This window comes from Lycium barbarum, chromosome 8 (assembly GCF_019175385.1).
Source record: "Lycium barbarum isolate Lr01 chromosome 8, ASM1917538v2, whole genome shotgun sequence".
Taxonomy (NCBI): domain Eukaryota; kingdom Viridiplantae; phylum Streptophyta; class Magnoliopsida; order Solanales; family Solanaceae; genus Lycium; species Lycium barbarum.
Window position 1 is genome coordinate 118,497,509 of NC_083344.1, and position 9,474 is coordinate 118,506,982.

At 38.0% G+C, this 9,474-nt stretch overlaps 1 non-coding gene across 1 annotated transcript; it reads left to right on the plus strand.

Moving 5' to 3' along the window:
• Positions 1–5,593: 5,593 nt before the first annotated feature.
• Positions 5,594–5,699, plus strand: LOC132608507 (small nucleolar RNA R71). Its single transcript, XR_009570421.1, has one exon. It is a non-coding gene; the product is annotated as a small nucleolar RNA R71 (small nucleolar RNA).
• The last annotated feature ends 3,775 nt before the right edge of the window (positions 5,700–9,474 follow it).

The following is a 9,474-nucleotide window of genomic DNA, read 5'->3' on the forward strand; positions in this document are numbered from 1 at the left end:
CGCACAACTGTGAGGTTACTTTGCCTGCACCACGACCTTTTCCTTTGCCTGCAACCTTCTTTCCTTGCCTTAGGTTACCCATACCCGTGGAAGGCAAAGTTAGCTATGATACACAAGAAGCTTTTCAATTATACAACTTGTTGGTTTAAGTTGAGGACTTCAATTAGCTCATGCACCATAACATGGCCGACGGACTGTCGATGGTGTTACGGGCCGTATCTCTAACGTAACTCAACTTGTTCATTTATAACACAGGAAATATCATGTTCGACGGACCGTCATGCGTGTTACGATCCGTAACATTTTATCGTAACGTGACCCAAATTTTCAGAAGGTTTTCTGAAAATCACAAGTGTTACGGTATGATGTTACGGACCGTCAAATGTGTTACGGTTCGTAACACCTGATCGTAACTTGACCCAAATTTTCATAAAGTTTTAGGGAAATCATCGATGTTACGGTATGATATTACGGTCCGTCGTTCGTGTTATAGTCCGTAACACCTTACCGTAACGTCACCCAAATTTCCAGAAAGTTTCATGGAAATCATCGGTGTTATGATGGGGTGTTACGGTCCGTAACACAAGTTACGGCTCAGAACACTGAACGTTGGGCAATCAGTTCTTAGATGCACAACTTTGTCAAATTTTCCCGTTTAAGAATGAGGCCAAGATTTTCGACTTTATGCTCCTTCGGTATGGTGTAAAACACCAGTTGATGCCCTCACACACCTCGGGTTACTTAGACTTCACCCGATTTTATCAAGTTTTTTTTTAAAACCTTTTATCGAGCAGTTGGTGGGTAAACCAATTTAGTAGTTTCACGAATGAAACTTTCAACCGGGATGCCCTCCGACTTAGTGGGAGGCAATTTTCTTATGCCCATGATTCTATCAAACAACAATCATACCAAACCCAAACCCCCACCATTGTCAAATTCCGCACAATTATTCAATGGGGATTCAAAATCATTCAACATCAAAACTACATGGCATTGTATACGAATTGACTCATGGGAGATCATAGCAATCTTATCGATAGATGAAAGACGAGAGAGAGTCAACACATTGTCATACCTGATCGTTGGAGATGCTTGGATGAAACTCGAGATAAAAGAAAAACAGCGATGAATGGTGACGAAAAAACAACAACTATGATAAAAGAAATATGGAGAGATGGTGAGGGGGAGATGAAGAGAGGATGAGGGAAGTTATGAGGGAGAGAGGGTAGGGTTAAAAAAATTTGAAATGTCAGTTGAATTGGAAATGGTAACCGTCGGGGATGTATTTAAGCATGCCCGAACGTTACACTTAGAGTTACAGACCGTAACATGAGATACGAGACGTAACTCGTGCTACAGTCAACCAAACGTCGTGTTTTCAGTTTTCATTAATGACATGGCACTAGAGACGACAGACCGTAACTCGTCCGTATTACCTGGCATAACAGGTGTAATTTTTCAAGTGATTGCCTAGATTGTTGTCAAGGTTACGCTAATGTTACGGTTCATAACTAAATCGACGGTCCGTAACTCAGATTGTAACACTTTTCCCTCATCCTTCAGTGATTTCTGCATTTTATTTTCTCTTGTTATGCTCTATTATACGAACCGTAACATGAGTTACGGGCCGTAATGTGGAGCGTCCTTTCCTTGAAAACTCAGCACTTACTTTCTTTTGGCCTCTTCAGTCCTCATAATCCTACCACATCAGCAAACATCAAAATCATAAAAGAAAACTAAGGAAATATAAAATTTAAACTACTTATAAAGCAGTAAATGTGGGTTGCCTCTCACACAGGGCTTGGTTTAACGTCACGACTCGACGTGATACCTCAATTTACATTTCAAGAACTGTATTTCAAACGATACCTATCAACCACCTTACAATTATCAATACACTAATGGTAATGCTTTACTCTTTGTGCATTCACTTTAAAAGTCCAAGTGTCATTATCGGTTTTCATTTCAATGACACTTTCATTTGGGGAAACACTTGCGATTTCAAACGTACCGGACCATCAAGACTTTAGCTTGCCCGAAAAGAACTTTAGGCGTGAATTGTACAACAATACTAAGTCATTTGGCTGAAAATCCCTTTTGAGGATCTTTGAGTCATGATAGAATTTTATCTTTTCCTTTTACAGTGTTGCACTTTCATAGGCATTGTACCTAAATTCATCCATCTTATTGATTTGAAATAACCTCAGCTTTGTTGCTTCATGCCAATCCATTTTTAGCTTTTTCAATGCCCAAAGGGCCTTATGCTCAAGCTCAATAGGCAAATGACATGCCTACCTAAATACCAACTTATACAGTGAAGTCCTAATAGGTGTTTTGAACGCCATGCGATATGCCCATAGAGCATCATCCAACTTTTTGGACCAGTCAGTGTGATTAACATTGACCATCTATGCCAAGATGCTTTTTATCTCTCTGTTTGAGACTTCAGCCTGACCACTCATCTGAGGATAATATGGAGTGGCAACCTTATAATGCACGCCATATTTTCAAGAAGATCAGCACATGGTTTGTTGTAGAAATGAGAACCACCATCACTAATAATAGCCCTAGAAGTGCAAAATCTAGTAAAAATGTTATTTTTTAGAAAGGCATTGACTCTCGTACCATCATTGTTAGGCAAGGCCACCGCCTCCACCCACTTGGAGACATAAGCCACCGTAACAAGAATATATTTCAGGCCATATGAGCTTACGAAGGGCCACATAAAATCAATGCCCTACACATCAAAGAGCTCCACCTCAAGCATAAAATTCATCGGTGTTTCATGCTTTCGACCTATTGTGCCCTGGTGTTGTCATTTATCACAAGAACGTGCCAACATATTCGCATCACGATAGATAGCTGGCCAATAGTAACCGCACTCTAGCACCTTGGCTGCAGTTCTATTTCCACTGTGATGCCCACTAACTGGAGAATCATGACAAGCCTTCAAAATATCTATCACCTCAGATTCAGCCACACATCTTCTGCTCATATTGTCTGCACAAGTCCTGAATAAGTAAGGCTCATCCCAATAATACTGTTGACAATCTCTCAAGAATTTCTTCTTTTGATATGCCTACAAATCTTCAGGAACAATACCAATTACCAAATAATTGGCAATATCAGCATACCATGGTGCCACATCATTGGAAATTACCAAGACTATTTCATCCGGAAAAGTGTCATCAATATCCAGCACATCAATCGGTCTTCCTGGTGCTTCAAGTCTTGAGAGATGGTCAGTTACTTGATTTTCTGACCCTTTTCGATCTTTGACTTTGAAGTCAAATTCTTGTAGCAACAACACCCATTTTATCAAATGAGGCTTAGCATCATTTTTAGACATTAAGTACCGCAGGGCAGCATAGTCAGTGTGAACCACTACCTTGGCACCCAATAAATAAGCCCGGAACTTTTCAAAGGCATAAATAATAGCAAGTAGTTCCTGATCTGTTACTGTATAGTTCAGTTGAGCTCCATTTAGTATTTTCCTAGCATGATAAATTGGGTGCAAGATTTTATTGAGCCGCTGACCAAGCACAACGCCAATTACAAGACTACTGGCATCACACACTAATTCAAAGGATAACGACCAATCTGAGGACACAACAATAGGGTCTGAGGTTAGTTTTAACTTCAACTCGTCGAAAGCCTTGATGCATTTTTGCATCAAAATTCACCAAGATGGTCGATAATGCTTCATCCAAGCATTCTTCCTCCATTTTGAATTCTACTGCTTCATCCACTACATCAACAGAATTAATGACTGAAATACTTTGATAAAGACTAGGTAATTTCATACCCTTACTTGCGTGAAAAGTCACCTCCTCATCGTTCACTCGGAACGTGATTTCATTCTTCTCTAAATCCACAAGAGCCCTCTCTATCGCAAGGAAAGGTATCCCCAGAACAAAAGGAATTTCTTGATCAATGGCACAATTAAGAATCACGAAATTTGTCAGTAGTAGGAATTTCCCGATTTGAACAAGCACATCATCAACTATCCCAACTGGCTTTTTTATCGATCGGTCAGCCATCTGTAACCTCATGGTAGTTGGACTTGGTATCTCTAATCTTGATCTCTTGAAAATCTCAAGGGGCATAAGATTTATTCTAGCTCCATTATCACACAAAGCCTTGGTAAACTCCGGCTGCCCTATGTTGCATGGAATGGTGAATGCTCCAGGATCTTCCCTTTTTTTGCACTGTGGTCTTGGAAATAATAGCACTAACTCGATAAATGATACCCACAGTGTCGTGTTTCAATAGCTTCTTCTTCTTTGTTAAGAGATCCTTCAAATACTTAGCAAACCTAGGCATTTGTTGGACAACGTCCATGAAAGAAATGTTCATTGTCAATTGCTTGAGTTGATCATAAAATCGCAAGCACTTGTCATCTTCTATTTTCCTCACTATCCTTTGAGGAAAAGGCGGTAAAAATTTGAACATTTGGATCAAAGGGTGTAGAGCGCCAGAAAGTTTTGCCTTCCCCTTTTCATGTTTTTCTCCTTGTGCCTTGAGATTATCAAGATTCTGCTTCTCTTCAGCTATAATAGGGACTTCCTCCTCTGTTTCTTCCTCCACAATGACATCAGATACATCAGTTTATGCCTATTCTTCAACAATTGACTCAAGATCAACCACCTTTTTATCAGTACCTTGAGGTATTTTTCCACTTTTGGTGCTAATAGCAGCTACATGCTCCACAGAGTTTACCCCACTATCTTTTGGATTTGGAACTGTATCACTTGGTAGTTGTCCACGTTGAGGAGTATGCACTTCTGTGGAAAGGTCTCTGAATTGTGATTGAAGCTTCTGAATGGAAGTTGGATGAGATAGTTGAACGTGAGACATTTATTTTATTGTGCTCTCAGTTCTGTCCTGATTCATTAGCATTTTTCATATCATACTTTTCAGCTCCGCAGAATCATTACCGCATTGCTAGCAGAGTTGCTAGTTGAATTGTCTCTCCACTTTTGGGAATTTTATGCTTTTCCCTTTAGTGGAATGTAGGGGTTTGAGCTCTTGTTTCCATAATGGTTGTTATTGTAATTCTCTTGATTTGGATTTCCCTGATCATTTCTGCTATAATTGTCCCTTGAAATTAGTGTTGAGGCTTTTGCATGGATAATGGCCCGGACCTTGATAATTTTGCCTTTGATAGCCTCCTTGTGGATTGTTGACATAATTAGCATCTTTATACTATTGTTTCCCATGTTGGTACACCCCCTCAGGGACTTGATACATTCTCTGTGGATGACGTGGTAACTCTTCAACAACATTTATCCTTTGTGCATCCTTTTTTGCTAACTTTTTTGATAATAGATCCACCTTAGTTTGCAATTGAGCAAAGGCATGATCTCTCTCATGGTTTTCTTTTGCAATAACAACTATTGATGGACTACTATAAGAGAGGCTTTCACTATCAGTTGAATGCCAAAGTTGATTGTCAGTGGTGAGTTTATCAAGAAAACGGGTGATGGCTATAAATGACTTGTCTATGAAGCATTCTCCCGCAGTAGTATTGACAGCAATCTGATTCATTGTATCTAAGACCTTGTAGAATTTCTCCATGAGAATAGTATTCGAAAACCCGTGAGTTGGAGATTAAGCTAGATAGTACTTGAACCGCTCCCATGCTGAATATAATTGTTCCCCCGGGAGTTGTTTGAACTCAAAGATCTTATCTCGAAGTTCAGCCTTTTTTCTCGGTGGGAACCACTTCTTCATAAATGTATTGGCTAGCTCACTCCAAGTATGAATAGAATTGTTAGGAAGCTTTTCATGCCATTCCCTTGCTTGGCCAGCCAAGGAATATTTGAAGACCCGTAACCGAAGTGCGTCAGCAGAAACAACACCTTGGGATTGTTGAGCACACACATGCAGGAAGTTCTTCAAATGTCAGAGTGGACAATCCTCCAAAGAATTTCGGAAATAACCTTCAAGTTTTAGCAGCTGATAGATAGAACTATAAATTTTGAAAGTAGCATTTCCAGTCCTATGAGGGACCACAGCAGAAGCATAATCAGCTTCATTGATGAATTCCACAAATATATTCTCATCTTCGTCCTCTTCTGGTGCAGGTGGGTTCACTTGAAGTCTACCTTGGTTTCCTTAATTTCGATTCTGTCTTCCAGCCATGTTCACCTGGTTCACCACAACAGCAAACAAGGTGTGATGGAATAGAAAATGTTTTAATGAAGAATACGCAACAATCAGTAATTTCAAAATCGTATTCCCTGGCAACAACGCCAAAATTTAATACACTCAAATTACACTTATTAATGGCGTAAAGCAGACGTTGTTAAATATAGTAACCCAAATAAGGTTGGGGTCGAAACTCACAGGGAATATGGAGAGAAAGGGATAGTAATTGCATGCGATACTAGTCTTTAACGACTTTAATCCTATTCCTAATAGTTTGAAATATTTGTTGAGTGGTATAATTGAAGACTTTGACTTGAATTGTACTTAATGCGAGAGAGAGACTAAGGTTGTGCTCCCCATTTTGATTAGACATTATGCTTCAGATTTCAGTGTGATATATTTCTAATGGTTGCTCTAAGAGTATACACTTGATCTCTTAAGCACTTCCTAATGTTTTTCAACAGTTAAGCAGTATTTCCTCTCCATGATTTTTCCAAATGTAAAAGAGTTGAAATGGAAGAGCGACCAATAATGCCAATTAGACTTGTTCTTATCCCTAAGTTAGTCTATTAAACGAGGGTTAACGCCCCAAGTCATTGTTATTCAATCTTACCAATACTGACTCTCTTTCCCAAGAAAAGTTAATATAATGGCTTAGGCTAATGCTTGTAATCATTACCCAACGCTAACACTCAAAGATAGAATAAATACTAACAACCATTATGCATATATCAATAGTACAAATCCATTCACATAATACCAATCATGGGATCCACAACCTTAGAATTAAAATTAGCTACTCATCATTTATGTTAACAAAGAAAGCTTAAAATTTAACACAATATACTTAGGATGCTAATACAATATGGAATGAAAGTGAAGTTGGTGCTTTAAATGCTTCAACCACTTCAAAAAATTCAAGACTTAAAGTTAATGCTCCCTAAAGAAAATCAGAATAATGAATTAAAACCCTACTTTAAGTATTTATAGGGCCAAAAATCGCACCATGTTTCTGGACAAAAACACCCTTACGTGGCATCGTTATGGACCGTAACACATGTTACGGTCCGTCCTTTGTTAGATTGATTAGGTCAACCGCCACAACTTCTTGCGACGGACCGTAACACAGGTTACGGTCTATATCTTCCAGCGGATCATGGCCTCAGTCTTCAGTGGTCAATGCGTTACACCATGACGTTACGCCCCGTAACCTGAATTACGGACCGTCCTTCTGTGCTTAACCTGCGACACTACTTAGGCTTCTCACTGGAAATTTTCCTCATCTTACGGTACATGTTATGGCCTGTAACATAAGTTACGGACCTTCCTTTATAGCGGCACGTATCTGGATCTTTCTCTCTGGTACGGATCACGTTACGGTCCGTAACTCGAGTTACGGACCGACGTTTTTGCTCTAAATTGTCTGTTTTTTAGCATTTCTTATCATTTTCGTTCTTTAGTTAACAACCCTACAAAACATCAAAATAACATAAGAAACGATGTAAAAACACTTAAAAACAAGAAACACTTCCAGTGACAAAGGCATCAATGGTGCCGAAATTCATGGCACATCAATATTCCCTCATCTGGATCATTCATATATTTAGCGTATTGCTAAAGTGATGAGACCGATTGATATAGACTGTTTTTACTTGTGAATTGAACACTCAGATCTAAGAAGAGGGAGCAGTAGGTTTCGCCGCAGCTCCAGAGGCGATGTAATGACAAGGAGAAAGGCACTAGATCTGAGAGCAGTGGATGTCGCTAGAGCTCCAACGACGATTTCGTGGTGCCCAACGGCAGGCGGAGGGGAAAAAGCATCTCAAAGCTAGCTCTAAGATTCTCGATCAAGAATAAAAATAATAAAAATAGAATATTCTACTTTAAATATATAATGTAGCTATGATAGGTAATTCAAATACAACATTTAGTTACAGAATATAAGTAAAATAGTGTATAGTTACTAAATATAAACATATCTTATATTTTCTCTACACTATGTAAAAATTCCTTTAAAAAAAATGATAGTGGCCTATTAATGCAAACATTGTAGTAAGGCTGTCTTGTGATACGCAATCTTCTACTTTTTAATTTTATTTTAAAGGATGGAGCATTTATTGGTTTTATGCATCGTTTTAATTTAATGGGAAGATCCCTTGTTGATATGAACAAGTAGCTGACAAACGGATAAATTAAGGCGCACTAACTCACAATGATTAAGTAATTGTGATATATTAAATTATATATCTAGTTTTAATTATCTACTGAGCCTCTAGAATCTAGATAGATGGACTAATGGCATTCAGGGATAATCTCAGCTAATGACTAGGAAAATAAATAACAAGCTACCATGATTATGAAATGGTGCCTCATCATTCTGGGAAAGAGTTAAATCCTAGCCATGTCTATTCGCTTGCAATTTTGTCCCTATTTTGGTGCTGACCTTTAATTTTTATCCCTCATAGCAAATAAATTTTTGTAGGTCATAAATTTATACATTTGCATTTTAATATTTCATAACTTATGCCCCACCACTCATAAATTCTATTACGAGGGACAAAAATTAAAGACAACCCCATTTGAAGGGAAAAAAAAGTAAAAAATTTACTTGGTGTAACTATCTCTAAGACTTATTTATGGATAATATCTAATCTTTTTAATATTTATGATCCATAAATACATTTTTCTAATTTTACACTTTATAGCTACCCCACTTTTTTACTAAATAACCGTGCAGCACCATATTCCTGTTTAGACGCAGAGTTTCCAAATATACTCACTCTCTCTCTCGCTCTCCCCAAATACACGCAATTAACTCTCAATTTCCCCCATTTCTTCCATAATTCAAATCAGTTTTTTTCACTTCTTCAATTATCAATTCCGTTTTTCACTCTCACATAACTCCATATTATTTTTATAGGTTCTAAGTAAAACATTTACCGAAAACAGGTAAGTTTTTCTTCGATTTTCATTTAGTATACTGTATTTCAGTATATTTTTTGGGAAGATGCATGTTTTTTTTTTTGTAAAATTCTCTGTTGCTTTAATTTCATCATTCTCAGATATACAAATCATCCTTCTTAATGTTGTTTTTCCTCAAGATTCACAAATTTGATTTCAATGGCAGAAATTGGCTATCCGGGCACGAGAACTCGAGGTATAAAAAATATAATATATGGTCCTAGTTTCTCTTTGGGACTCACTCAACAAAAAAAACCCCATTGCAGGAAGGTCATCTTATGCTGAGACGCGTAGCAAAAAAAATCAATGATCCAAGAAGGACGAAACACCATCATGATTCTCATGATGATAAAGAAACAAAGA